Consider the following 15,527-nt stretch of genomic DNA (forward strand, 5'->3'; position numbering starts at 1 on the left):
AGCCCAATGCGGGACTTGATCCCGGGACTCCAGGATCATGACCTGAGCCGAAGGCAGTCGCTTAACCAACTGAGCCACCCAGGCGCCCATTTATTTATTTATTTATTTATTATTTTTTAAATATTTTATTTATTTATTCATCAGAGAGAGAGCACAAGCAGGGGAGGTGGCAGGCAGAGCAGGCAGAGGGAGAAGCAGGCTTCCTGCCAAGCAGGGAGCCCGACATGGACTGGATCCCAGGTTCCTGGGATCATGACCTGAGCAGAAGGCAGATGCTTAAGGCAGACGCTTAAGCGACTGAGCCACCCAGGCGCCCCAGACAGTTTTTTTTTAAGTGTATCTTTTTTCATTTAATTCATTGGAGATAGCTTTTAATATTAGGCACCAGACCCTGTGCCGATCTCCAAAACATATTGTGTCCTATTTGTACAAAGGGGAATGGAATATATATTGATTTAGAACAAAATATTTGGGCATTTCCCAAAGATATTCCAAAATTCCCACAAGATTTAGCTCTTAGGAAACCAAACTACTGTGTCAATAAGCCCATCTATTATTGTTGCTTTAACTGACCCAGTTTTCCTGTGGAGACATTCACCAAATGGTGAAAAGAGATGATTTTGCTTGTCAGTTAAATACAAACTTTAGTGAAAAAACAGAATATAAAATGAAAAACTGCAAAATTTAGTCAAAATTTAAAAGGTCAGTTGTGAGCCTCTAGTAATCCAAACTGGTTTGTTTGTTATTTTTAGTGTATTAAAAAATATATATTCTTTGAGACAGAGTGACTCAGAAAAGTCTAGTATAAAAGATAGATAACATCAGTTTATAAGGGAGATAAAGTATGTAAGTTGTTATTTTGTGCTGACCATGCCATAGCTTGAAATGTTATATAATTCTAGGACAGCTAATATTAAGTATTTAATATCAGATATTTTGTTAATGCTTTATGCTAATGTATTATCTTACTTAATCTTCCAAACAATCCAATGAGGTAGGTATAATATTTATTCCAATTTTAGAAATGAGAATACTGGGACTTAGCAAGGATGGTTTATTCACCCATGAATGTACAGTTTTCAGATTATAGATTCAGTGTTTAACTCAGGTTTGTTTGAACTTAACCATTATTCTAAATTGTGTCTCAATAATTTAATATATTCAAATTAGGAAAAGAACAAAAGTGGTGATATGAAATATTATCATTCAAATATTAGGGCCAGCTTAAAAAAATAAAACTGGAAAGCAGGAAGTTCTCCAAAACTGATGGAAACATGTCAGCTTTAAGTGGCTCCTACTAATCAAAAGTACGATCACTTGAGCATCAATAATTATTACTATCATTTCAGCTTAAAAAAAGGTGAGGAGGGAAGGAATTAACACTATTCTTTTTTTTTTTTAAGATTTTATTTATTTATTTGAGAGAGAGAGAGAGCATGAGCAGGAGGAGGGGCAGAAGGAGAGGGAGAAGCAGAATCCCCACTGAGCAGGGAGCCCAATGAAGGGGCTTGACCCCAGGGTCCTGTGATCATGACCTGAGCCAAAGGCAACAGCTTAAACAACTGAGCCACCCAGGCACCCTTGAAACTATTCTTTATAGAAGAATGTCAACTAATAAATGTCAAAGGAATGCTAGAAATAGAAAATCACTGTTTGTAAGGATCATTGTAGTAATCAATTCAGGTAAGGGTTATCGGTGAATACTAAAATCATTGGATGAGGGGCGCCTGGGTGGCTCAGTCATTAAGCGTCTGCCTTCGGCTCAGGTCATGATCCCGGGGTCCTGGGATCGAGCCCCGCATCGGGCTCCCTGCCCCGCAGGAAGTCTGCTTCTCCCTCTCCCACTCCCCCTGCTTGTGTTCCCTCTCTCGCTGTCTCTCTCTCTGTCAAAAAATAAATAAAATCTTTAAAAAAAATAAAAAATAAAAATAAAATAAAATAAAATCATTGGATGAAAGATGTTGGGTATAGAATACTTAAACTAGGTCAAAGTGTTACCCTGGAGATTACTTGTTAATTATAAAGGAAAATGATTTTTGCAATGGAGAAATCTGATGGACATGACCAAGTGATCAAACGTAATATCACCAGTAGTAAGAAAATAACAATTTGTACCTCCTGATATGACACAGGGAAGTACACAATATAAATTATGAAATATTTTTGCCAAAAATTTTTAATGTGTATATAATTAAGAAAAAAACAAACAATTCTAGACTGTGGAATGACCTACTAAACAATTTGGCTAGGCTAAAAAAAAAGTCAGTGTCATGAATTGGAAAAAGGAGGTGGAGAAGGGAAAAGGAAGAGAAAGAGGAGGAAGAGGAAGAAGAAGAAGAAAAAAAGAGTAGGAGAAGGAAGAGGAGGAGGATAAAGAAGAAAAAAGAATAGAAAAAGAATAGACAGTTCTAGGAGACTAAAGAGATGTGATAACTTGTCATGATTGGATCCCAGATTAAAGTTGTCCATAGCTGGGGTGCCTGGGTGGCTCAGTTAGTTTGGCATCTGCCTTCGGCTCAGGTCACGGTCCTGGGGTCCTGGGATCAAGCCCCACATCAGACTCCCTGCTCAGTGAGGAATCTGCTTCTCCCTCTCCCTCTCCTGCTCCCCCTGCTTGTGCTCTCTCTCTCTCTCCCTGTGTCAAATAAATAAATAAGATCTTAAAAAAAAAAAAGTTGTCCATTGCCCCTTAAATTGCGGCAATGGACAAATTTGGACGTGAACTATATATTAGGTAATATATCTGAATCAATGCTAGTATTTTGGATGTGATAATGGTATTATCAATATATAGAAAAATATTCTTATTCTTAACAGATACATGGTAAAATATTTGTTGAAAAATGATGTCTGCATCTTACTTTTATTATTTTTTTTAAAGGTTTTATTTATTTATTTGAGAGAGAGAGAGAATGAGAGACAGAGAGCATGAGAGGGGGGAGGGTCAGAGGGAGAAGCAGACTCCCTGCCAAGCAGGGAGCCCGATGCGGGACTCGATCCCGGGACTCCAGGATCACGACCTGAGCCGAAGGCAGTCACTTAACCAACTGAGCCACCCAGGTGCCCTCTGCATCTTACTTTTAAATGGATCAAAAAATGTGCATTTATTTTTTATGGCTGTGTAATATTCCATTATACATATAAATCACATCTTTATCCATAAAAAAGAATGAAATCTTGCTATTTGCAACAACATGGATGGAGCCAGAGAGTATTATGCCAAGTGAAATAAGTCAGAGAAAGACAAATACCATATGATTTCACTTATATGTGGAATTTAAGAAACAAAAGAGCAAAGGGGTAAAAAGTGAGAGAAAGAAACCAAGAAACAGACTCTTAACTATAGAGAAAAAACTGATGGTTACCAGAAGGGAGGGTTGTGGGGGGATGGGTTAAATAGGTGATGGGGATTAAGGAGGGCACTTGCCATGATGAGCACTGGGTGATGTATGGAAGTGTTGAATCATTATATTGTACACCTGAAACTAATATTACACTGTATGTTAACTAACTGGGGTTCAAGGAAAAACTTTTTTAAAGAGGTACATCTAGGTAAGGGTATATATGTGTTCATTGTGCTGTTTTTCAACTCTTATATGGGTTTGAAATTTTGCAAAAAAAAAAAAAAAGTTGGGAAAAACTAAAACTTCATTTATTTGTGCAATTGATTTCGTCAATTACTTTGACTGCATTAATGATTGAATGTAATAATGGTGGAGAGTATGAATGTGTGAAAAGCTACTTAATTAGTAAAAATTTGCCTCTACTCAGTTGTCTGACTCTTCAACAATTTTCTTTTTCTTTTTTCCTTCTTCCTTCCTTCCTTCCTTCCTTCCTTCTTTCCTTCCTTCGTTCCTTCCTTCCTTCCTTCCTTTTTCCTTCCTTCCTTCCTTCCTTTTGCCTTTTCTCTTTTTGTCTTACTTCCTTTCTTTTTTTTAATTTAGGAAGAAATGTGGACACATACTCACTTGCTCAAATCAACATGTTTCCAGGCTGTGTATCACCTTTTCTGTGGTAACTGCAGAAAGTTTATTCTTACCTTATTAGTCAAACTTGGCTAATGCAAGGCAATCTTAAAACTTTAACATTTAGACTTGGCAAATGCAGAATTCTCTTAAATATATACTTAGAAATAGGAGATGGAAACTTTATGGTTTCTTAGGTTATTCAAGAAGCAGGCCATTTATCACTTAGGGTTTAATTTTTAAAAGCCACAGTAAGCTATTGAAACAGTTCACTTAAGTAAGCACACATTTTAATTAGAAAATGTTTCTGCTTCATTCTAGTTGAATTTTCTTATGTTTCTGGTTTAAATCATATACTAAGGCAATAATTGAGATCATTTACTATCTATTATGTGTCAAACACTTTTAGAAACTTTATATATTATTTCTAATCCAAAAATTTAGTACCCAATGTAGGTATTATTCTCCCACTTTAAAAAAAAAAAAATGAGGAAACAGACTCTGAGATGTTAGGTGTCTTTCCCAGGCAACTTGCTTAGTATTTAAGTTGGGCTTCAAACTGGTCTGTCTTGCTCCAAAGCCTTTTCCCTATCTACTACCACAGAATGTCTCCTTGATGGAATGTATCACTTCATAAAATCTAAAATATAAAGCTGTCGAGAATAAAAATCATGGGTTTATATATGTATACAGATATTCATGACCTACTATCTGGTGATATCAGGTAATAAAAAAGTGAATCTATATTTTTTATTTAAAACTTTTGCTCCTGTTTTATTCAAAGCAGATAACTAGAGAGTAATTAAAAGACAAATAAGACATGCCCCCTTCCTTCAATGAAACTTCCAGATAAAGAACTTAATTTTTAAAAAGTACAAGGACACCCATAGCAGAAATAGCCCCCTGACCAACACAATTAATTTTTCTTTTTCTGTTATACAGAATTGTCACCGGGAAATGGTGTTTAGCTAAAGACTACATTTCCCAGACCCTTTTGCATCAAGGCATGGTTGAGTTCTCATGAATGGAAAGCAAACGGAATTGATGTGTTTTATTTTTAGGACATAGTTTTTAAAAGTTAGTGTGTTTTTCATACTCTTTTTCTTTTACTGAAATCTGGATGGTGGAACCACAAAATTAAAGGAGCCTAGGTTCATGAGCACTATATGAAGGAAACCTAACACAGATTAAAACACTTGTCTCTCTGTTACATGAGAAAAATAAACTTCTATTGGATTAAGGTATTGAAATTTCAGCATTTTTTTAGTTATAGCAATTAATGTTGCCCCAACACTAATAATAACGCAAGTTGGTACCTTGACATTGGACTTTTGCAACAAAAACATATAATATGCAGTAGTGGCTTAATATTTTGGGAATAAAGAGATAAACAAAAATATGGAGACCCTATTATATGGGATCAACATCTTTGGCAAATCATATCCTCTTCTTACTACCAAGACAGACCAGGTACCCACAGAACCTGTAACTCTAAAGAAAGAATTTAGAAAAAGCCAGTAAATGACTATGTATTGGTTATTTACTGTGGGTACTAGGAAGGTACTAGAAAAAGAGATGAGTTCAGGCACATATTAACTGGTTTAAGAGGGAGGATGAAAGAGAATCAAGGAAACTCAGGTGTTTTGATCTTATAGGGTTGGAAAATCATCTGCTTCTGGATCCCCAAACAGCAAAAAATAAGCTTGATGAAAGTATTGTGCTATCAAAGCGTATTAAAATATCTCACTTAAACAGAGTTTCCACAAACCTGTGGCAGAGATCAGAGTAAGATGTTTCCTTCCGGTCCAAGCCTGTTGTTTCAGGTGGCTCAGGCTGGTAGCTATCATAGAATTGAAAAGAGGTGTTTAGGTGAAGAAGCCAGGAAAAAAGTCAACTTGGGAATTATGTCTGATAAATTGGCTACTGGCAAATGAAAATGACTGTAAGCAAATTGATTAGAAACCTACTAAGCTTTGTGATCATATTGCTAAAGCCAAATGTCCAACCTGAGAAACCCTTTGAGATTTTGCCATGGAAAATAATGGATTAGGAAGAATCACTCAAAAGACATTGATCAGGGTCCAGGTAGAACAGAGGTAAGGGAGTTTGTCCTAGAAATCAGGATATCTGTGAGGACATTGGGAGGTCCCAAGAAGGGAATCTTTACAATGCCTGACCAGCAAGATTTTTTATTCTTATGAACTACTCAAAGCTGAATGTTTCCCACTCTTTCTTTCAAAAAGACAGCTTTTAATGCAGATATCCTACCTTTGCTTTACCACTGTATTTCTGGTAGGGAACAGGAGACAGATAACCTTGTCTTTTTAATTTATAATTTAGAGGATCATAAGGAATAACAATTGGACCAGCTGGCTAGGATACTAGAACTATGTTTGAGACCTTAGAGTTTGAGCTAGATAAGGTAATTGGACTTTGGGTTATCTCCCTTGAGGAGAAATGAGTTTGTCCTATGTGTGGAAAAAAAAAGGTACAGAGAGGCATAATGTTGCATAGTATGCCAACTTCTCTGAATTTTGTGCTCTTCCAGTCAAGCGCATATCCCATGACTCGATGCGAAGCTTAACATTCACAATTAGGTACCAGTTATTAATTCCTGATTGGATACAGTGTCACTAATTATTAATCACAAATCTCCTTTATTAAATAATAAACTCCCACACTTGAAAAAAAATTTTTGTGTTCTTCTTTCCATAGGATAGAGTTGTCATTAGGAAGGATCTTTTTTTTTTTAAGATTTTATTTATTTATCTGAGTGAGAGGGAGAGCGGGGTGGGGGGAGGGGCAGAGGGAGAGTGAGAAGCAGACTCCCTGCTGAGCCCAGAGCTCCATCCTAGGACCCTGAGATCATGACCCAAGCTGAAGGCAGACGCTTAACCAACTGAGCTACCCAGGCGCCCCATGGAAGGACCATTTTTTTTTTTTTTTTAAAGATTTTATTTATTTATTTGAGAGAAAGAGAATAGAGACAGAGAGCATGAGAGGGAGGAGGGTCAGAGGGAGAAGCAGACTCCCTGCCGAGCAGGGAGCCCGATGCGGGACTCGATCCTGGGACTCCAGGATCATGACCTGAGCCGAAGGCAGTCGCTTAACCAACTGAGCCACCCAGGTGCCCCAGGACCATTTTTATATACCCAATATCAACACTAGAAATTATCAGTATTTTTATTTCTTGTTTGCCAATTTGATGGATAATAAAGGATATCTTATTATTCTTTTATAATATGCTGTTCTGATTACTAGTGAAATGTATACATAATGGCCATTTGCAGTTATTTTCTGTGAATTGCCTGGTTGTATAGCGGATACCATTTATGTGCCATTTCTGAGCTATTTTATCTAATATCTCCTGATACCTTGACATTTGTCGTGTCCTAGCTAATACTGAGTGACCAACTCTGTATGGGCTCTCACTGCTTCATGTGAGCTCATAACAGTTCCTCACCTCATGCCTATTCCACATGACCCTCAGCTCCCGCTTATAAAACCTGTTTGACACGTATCTGTACACCCCAGTAGTCAGGAAGGTAAAGCGTCCTAGGGCAAAACTTTCACTAATGTTAAACAGAGCTGGCTAAAAATAAATACCAGGAACGGCTCTGGAACGCAGCCTTCCAGTGAAATTGTGGAGCTGGGTAATTCACCATTCTGAAGGCAATCAGAACCCCACTGCAGGTGGCAGGGGGAGTGGCCATAATCCCCAGGATGCAGTGGTCTCACAATCATTAAGGATTTCAACTCTGGTTGATTGCTGAAGGGTAATGTTGGGATGGGCCATATCTAGGTAGACTAGAAGAGTAGAGAGTGCAAATTATAAAGATTACAGCTTCTGTTATAAAAACTATGAGAGAGAGCAAGAGGAAGATTGTGCCGAAAATAAGGCCTAATTCTTTTTTTTTTTTTTAAAGATTTTATTTATTTATTTGAGAGAGAGAGAGAGAGAATGAGAGAGCATGAGGGGGGGAGGGTCAGAGGGAGAAGCAGACTCCCCGCTGAGCAGGGAGCCTGATGCGGGACTCGATCCCGGGACTCCAGGATCATGACTTGAGCCGAAGGCAGTCGCTTAACCAACTGAGCCACCCAGGCGCCCCAAGGCCTAATTCTTAATTGTAAGAGTGTCAGAGCTACAAAACAGATCTAATATGCAGCTTCCAAAAGTCTCTTGTGTAAAAATCAGACACTGGTTAAGATAAAGAGACCTTAAGCCGGGGAAGGGAAATTTGAATGAATGAGCCTGAGCATACTGAGCATACGATTCCTGTGAAAATTACAAGCCAGCAGTGGTACCCGTTCCTGCTTGCCACAAAACTGCCTTTTTCTAGCCTAGAGGTCAGGTAATGACCTTCCCTGAAAGCAAGTACTTGTAAGATGATGCTTGTAGCTCACCACCCTTAAAACCTTCAGGCTGATAATCAAGATTAGGTCTCAGCAAAATCTGAATAGGAAAGTGTAGTCCCTGCTCCAGGAGAAATAGCCTATACACAAACATGTTGAAATACCTGATTAATGTATGCCAGCAAGGACCAGGAGAAAGCTTGTGTGAAGGACACTGAGGAGGTTGAGGTCAAGGGGGTAGATTGTTAGGCAGGATAAAGAAGATTTTATTGATTTGGGGATACTCATGTGATTTGGACTTTAATGTTTTGGCAATACTTGGACTTAGTCACAACACTGTACTGGCATGCTTCCTAGAAGCTTGGACATTTGTTAGCCCCACACTGTTCTCACCCCCAATTCCCTGTACTACCAGTAAACTAGAGGCCCATGAACTTTTTTTTTAATTTTGTTTCAGGTTTGCTCTGTAGGAAAACTAAGTTAAGGTGAGTTGTTTGATGGTTTGTTATAGCTTTGTGTTATATTACGGATTTATATTTTGCACTTTGCATTTATGTCTATGAATTATAATACATGTAGTCTATAATATATATTATATATTTTGCATGTTTCAATACATTTTTCACTTTTTTGCTGTATATGGTACAAATATTTATCTTCCATTTTTTGTCTCTTAACTTTATTTGTGGTGACACTTACCGTATACACCTTTTTAACTTATTATACAGATGAATTATGCTAAAATTTCTTGAACAGATTCCGAGACATTGTATTACTTAAGAAGTCTTTTCCATCCTAGGGAGAGGGAAAGGAGGGAGAGGAAGATTAGAACTCTATTTACTTGTTCTTTCTCCTACCCACTTGATGGCTACTGGTTTCCATATAATGTAGTTTAAGTCACTGTTTTTCTCATTTGTCTTATTGATGATCACATCAACTGATTTATTATCACTAGTATGAATTTAAAACTCTTTTTCTTTTAATTTTTTCTTCTTTTTTTTTTAATATTATTATGCTATGTTAGTCACCATGCAATACATCATTGGTTTTTGATGTGGTGATCCACGATCCATTGTTTTTGTATGACACCCAGTGCTCCATGCAGTACGTGCCCTCCTTCATACCCATCACCGGGCTAACCCATCCCCCCACCCCCCTCTACTCTAAAACCTTGTTTCTCAGAGTCCATAGTCTCTCATGGTTCATCTCTCCCTCCGATTCCCCCCCTTCGTTTTTCCCTTCCTTCTCCTAATGTCCTCCATGCTATTCCTTATGTTCCACAAATAAGTGAAAACTCTTCTCAGGGGAAAATCTTTGTTTACAGTGGAGGATAATTATGTTAATACTCTACTGGGTTGAAGTTTTTTCTAGATTGTTAAGATTTTTGTAAACATAAGTATGATTGTTCAATGAGGACATTATTGGGGAGATCTGCTTTAAGGGTGGAGCAAGTGTATGAATGAGTATGTATATATATATGATTATTGAAATAGTTTTCACTGATGTTTAAGAAATAATAACAGGAAGCTCTAGAGCCAGACTGCCTGGGGTCAAAGTTTGTGTCCATTACTAATGTTTATTCGATTTTACAAAAGTAATTTAAATTTTCTCTCTCTACTTTGTCATCTGTAAAATCAAGATAAAAGTAACAGTACCTCAAAGTATTATTTTTAGCATATTTTTTACTTAATATATTAAAAGTGTTTAAACAATACATTTTATATAGTAGGCTCTCAATAAATGTTATTGCTCCTCCTATTATTAGTATTGCTATCATTTCCATTATTATTATCATGTAGGGCTTACATATTCTAGTTGTTCACAAGTTCCGTTGTAATATGACTGATCTGATTCTTCCTAGTCTTGATTAAGCATTTGTATTTGAAACCCCAGTCTCTTTTTCTCTATCATATTTTTTTGTAGTTATTTACATGTACTTTACTAGCTTCCTAAATTGAACTGTGTAGTTTTCAAATTATATATTTCCCCAAATGCTAATAATATAAACTGAAATACTGGTCCTGGAGGCTTTGGGGGTTATATGGGTAGTGATTTGAAAACTTTATTAGTTCTTTGTTCTATGTGAGTCAATTTGGTTATTTACATATTCCCTGAAAATCAGCATTTTCATATGTATTAGCATAAAATGGTATTATGCTCTTTTGTTTAAAAAGTTAATGTAAATATTTTGTGAATTCTGAAACAGGTTAGATTTTCTGGGAGATAGGGTTTAGTGTTCAGAATGTTTATTAGGAAACCCTTGTGATCAATAGCTGTGGAAGGGAAGGGGAGAAAGCAGGTTTGGGCAGGAGACGCCAAGCTGTGATACTGGCCTGAGAGCCTCGGCTGACCTGAGGGGCTCTTGAAGTGAATAGTCCTTCAGGTTAGCTCAGATTGGATAGTGGGATTTATACTTTTGCCTTGATCAGTCATTGGATTTGGAGGAAGGGCATACCATGGGGAAGGAGTCTGAAGGAACCAACAGCTGAAGGCCATCCCCCGACAGCACTTCTAATAGCTGGGCATAGTCCCGAAGGGGGATATGGATGATGCATCTCCAACCCATCACAGACCCTATTTACAATCATTCCTTTCTCTTTCTTGTTACTTTTAAGTAACTACCAAGGGATTTTTAGAGCATTTGTCTATACCATTTTAAAAACTGCCCTTATTTCTGCTTTGCTTCTTATTTACAAATTTATGTAATCTTTTTTTCATCCTCATTTTCACGTATTCATGCTTTCCTTGGAGTTTATTTTTTAATGATTTTCCTGACTGAGTTGAATATCTAGATAGTTTATATTCATTCTGTTTCTTTGCATCTGAGTATAGCTTTGCTTGCAACACAGACTGATACGGTAGTATTTTCCTTTTCATAGATATTGGAATAATCAATTATGTATTGTTTTCATTTCATTTTTGGGAGTGATTCTTAATCCCTAGAGCCTTCTTAATTTTGCTGTTAGCTACTTAGTTGTTTTTTTTTCTTTTACATGTGGTATAAGATAGCTATATAATATCACCTTTATAATTTTTAGAAGTGTTTTTGGTGGCATGTTGTATGATAAATTTTTTGTGTTCTATGAATAACTGAAAAGAAGTTTTTAGATTTTTTTTTTAATTTTTGGGGAAAGAATAGAATAGGAAGTTTGAGGACTATCCGTTTTTTAACCTTATTAATAAAACTCTTTTATGAGTTTTTTTTCATTATTATTGGCCTAAGACTGATAATGGAATTAGAAAAGTGTCTACTGCAAAAGTAAATTTCCTTGTATATTTTATAAATGTTTACAATCTGAAGATTCAAGATTTTTATAGCTTTGATATGTGTCTAACTTTTATTAGTATTAAAACTTTTTTCTATTTAGTGCTTTAGGTTTGATTTCTATTAAATTGGATGTTAGTATCTTTAGTCCTGATTTTCTTGCTTAAATTTTCTTAAATAGGCATCATATAGTTAGATATGGATAAATACAAAGGTGTCTATGATAAGAATGAAATTAACTAGTGCCCTTAATATCTCATTTAGCAGAATTCAAATAAAAAGGATTAAATAGTATAAACAGGGTTATTTCACAAAAATCTGCTAATAAATTAAATCTCTCTGGAAATTAAAACTATCTGGTCTGAAAAGTTTTGAAACATAGGATAAATTTGTTTTTTTAACAGTATCTTAATTGCATTTTTCAATATGTGCTCAGAATATTTACATTTAATTTCCAAAAACATTTTCAGGTGAGTGCCTCTAAATTGAAAGCAACAGCTTTAATGTTAACCTAAAAAAAACAATACAATAAAAACAATACAGAGTCCAAAAGATTTGGCATTTCAGGGAAAAGAGTCAACTTTAGTTCAAATACCTTTATGTAGGTCAACCTTAATAATGATAATTCAGATTTCAAGTAGGTGGATGGCTAAACACATTATTTCTTATTGACTGTGGCTCAGTCTCAATGTTGATCATGCCCACTATATGCAGAATTGTGTTCTCACTAGTTTTATGATCTATTTTCTTTCCTTAGGCAGATAATCTGCCCTTTATTTAGTGGTTTTAGAATTCTTATCTTAATTTTCTGGGTCAGCAGTAAAACCTTGAATTTGGATTTCATAACAATTTTGAGTTAACTTGGTGTGCCTACCTACTGCCAAGACAAATTCTGCCAAGCAAATATCCAACCCTGAATAGTTCTCATTGGTTATGCCCATGTTCTGCTTTTCAATGATTATATTGTCATGCTTTTCAACTCTGCATTCAGGTATTCTACTTAGGGAGCTCTTTGATACATCATGGCAGATAAGTGGGTGCTGAGTTTATGCCTTTGAAAAAAAGATGACAAAACTAAAAATCTCCAAAATGCATCAGAGGAGGCCTTTCTAACATTACTACCAGGACCTTAAAATCTATGACCTTAGGGCCAGAAGTAGACCTGAAATGGAACTGAATCCAACTGAATGTCATTTAAATATATCTTAAAATTTTGGACCCAAAAGATAGAAGGAATTTGAAAGGAACCAAGCAATAAGTAGCAAATCCAGCCAAGCAATGAAACACCCTGAGATGGGACTTGAGGGTTGAAGATTAAAATTAGATAGAAATGATTAATTTATAACTTAAATCTAGGTTATGGTAGCCGTGGAGATCAGTCTTTCTCTCACTTAAGTATGAAGTTCTTGTAATACTAGCTATAAAAAGGGCCAGGGGAAAAAAAACTAATAAGAATTAAATTCTATTTCTTAGCCAAATTTTCCTGGCCAAAATTTCATTTTACCCAGCTAAGACTATCACTCCAGTTATCATGGAAAATAATGATTGGCTCTTTGATGTATAAATACCTATAACCTATGAAAATTAGAAACAAGTATATAAGGGATGAAGTCATTAAAATCTTTAGGATTGCTATTTTTATGTGTTTGGAATACTTTAGAGAACTTGGCAGAATAATCTGATTGGCCAAATGGGTCTACTTTAAATATATGCAATTAAGTATTTGACTTCAGATGCGTGATTATGGATTTAGCATTATAAAAGAATTTGAAGAAGTTTTAAACAGTATTGTAATATTTGAGAAAGCTTAATATCAATGATACTTTTAAATTTAATTTGTTATAGTTTGATCTTTACTGGCAAGATTGTATTTATTTGTTAAATAATTTAAATAGCTAAAAAAAGAATATTTTGGATTTATAAATGTGGTTGCACTTGTTTATGATAGTTTCATTAATTAGTTTTGTAAATAGATGATTTAGAAGTGTCCATTGGATTAATCAAATGTTTTTTTGAAAATGATACTTAAAATTTGTCAGATTAATAAGATTTTTAAATTAGCCTTTGCATTAGTTTTCTGTTGCTAATATAACAAATTACTGCAACCTCATGACTTAAAAGAATACTAATTAATTATCTTTCTGTTCTCAAAGTCAGAAGTCCAAAGTGTATTTGAGTCTAAAAGAATGGTGTCAGCAAGGTGGTGTTCTTTCTGGAGGTTCTAGGGAGAATCTGTTTCCTTGAGTTTTCAGCTTCTAGAAGCCACCTGTGTTCCTTGGCCTATGGCCCCTGTTTTATGTTCAAGCCAGCATTATAGCATCTTCAAATCTCCCTCTTTGACTACAGTCCCTGTTTCTGTCCTCATATCTCCTTCTCTGACTCCTGCCTCCCTCTTATGAGGACCCTATGATTACATTGGGCCCACCAGATAATACAGGATTATCTTTTTTTTTTTCATAGTATTTTTTGTGGAGTCTATAGGGTTTTCTTTTTTTTTCTTTTATTATGTTATGTTAGTCACCATACTTCACATCATTAGTTTTTGATGTAGTGTTCCATAGTTCATTGCGTATAACACCCAGTGCTCCAGATTCTCAATTTAATCACATCTGCAAAGTCCCATTTGCTATGTAATATAAAATAGTCATAGTTTTTGGAGATTAGGCTGTGGATATCTTTTGGTGGGGAAGGGTGGTTACTGAATCTATTACAACCTTAAATATATGAAGGAAATAAGCTTTTTGAATTTATAACCTCAATAAATTTAATATATATATTTTTAAGATTTTATTTATTTATTTGACAGAGAGAGAGAGATCACAAGCAGGGGGAGGGGCAGGGGAGAGGGAGAAGCAGGCTCCCCGCTGAGCAGGGAGCCCATGTGGGGCTCAATCCCAGGACCCTGGGATCATGAGCTGAGCCGAAGGCAGATGCTCAACCAACTGAGCCATCCAGGCACCCCATAATATTAATATTAATAATTTAGTTAACTGCAAATTTTCTTTCTGTGCACAAAGACATTCTCAAGACACCAGAAAAGCACACTTTAGTGCACCAGGACATTTGCCTTTTATTTATTTATTTATTTATTTATTTATTTATTTATTTATTTATTTAAGATTTTATTTATTTATTTGACAGAGAGAGACAGCCAGAGAGGGAACACAAGCAGGGGGAGTGGGAAAGCGAGAAGCAGGCTTCCGCCGAGCAGGGAGCCCGATGCGGGGCTCGATCCCAGGACCCTAAGATCATGACCTGAGCTGAAGGCAGTTGCTTAACCAACTGAGCCACCCAGGCGCCCCGACATTTGCCTTTTATTTGGCTGATTATATGTGGTTATATTCTTTGCTGGTGCTAGTTGATTTGTGAACAATTACTGCTGATGTTCACAGACCTTGACAAAAAAAAGTACACCTTGTAGTAGGATTCCAAGGCCCTGTCAGCACTGAATTTAACTTTATCTGTATTTTTATTTTTAACCTTTTAGGCATTGATTTTTGGTGAATATCATCGTGGTAAATTAATTGTATTTAATTACCTCATTTAAAAAAATAAGTGGAGTGTAAGACAAATTTTTTAAAAAAATATATGAGTTCTTTTTTAAAAGTTAGAGAATTTGATTCCTTGTATATGTTAATGTATATATTAGAAGGGATTGTTAAGTAGAATAATTAAGGCTTAGTTCTATAACTTTATTTGATGTATTCTGATTTTTTTGTTTCTTTAATGTTCTTAGTGTTTTCTATTTTTTTCACTATCTAGAACTGATTTTGCCATCTGACAGTCAACAAGTCAAATCTACTCCTTTTTAAAATAATTTAGAGAAGGTTGATGGGGGTCAGGCCTATATTATACTTTACCAATTTGGAAATTTTACATTAAAAATTCAGACCTCCATCTTCTCTTCATAAACAGTGAGATCTGGCAATACATTGTGTGAAGCT

Source organism: Halichoerus grypus, chromosome 5 (genome assembly GCF_964656455.1).
Source record: "Halichoerus grypus chromosome 5, mHalGry1.hap1.1, whole genome shotgun sequence".
In the NCBI taxonomy this organism is placed as follows: domain Eukaryota; kingdom Metazoa; phylum Chordata; class Mammalia; order Carnivora; family Phocidae; genus Halichoerus; species Halichoerus grypus.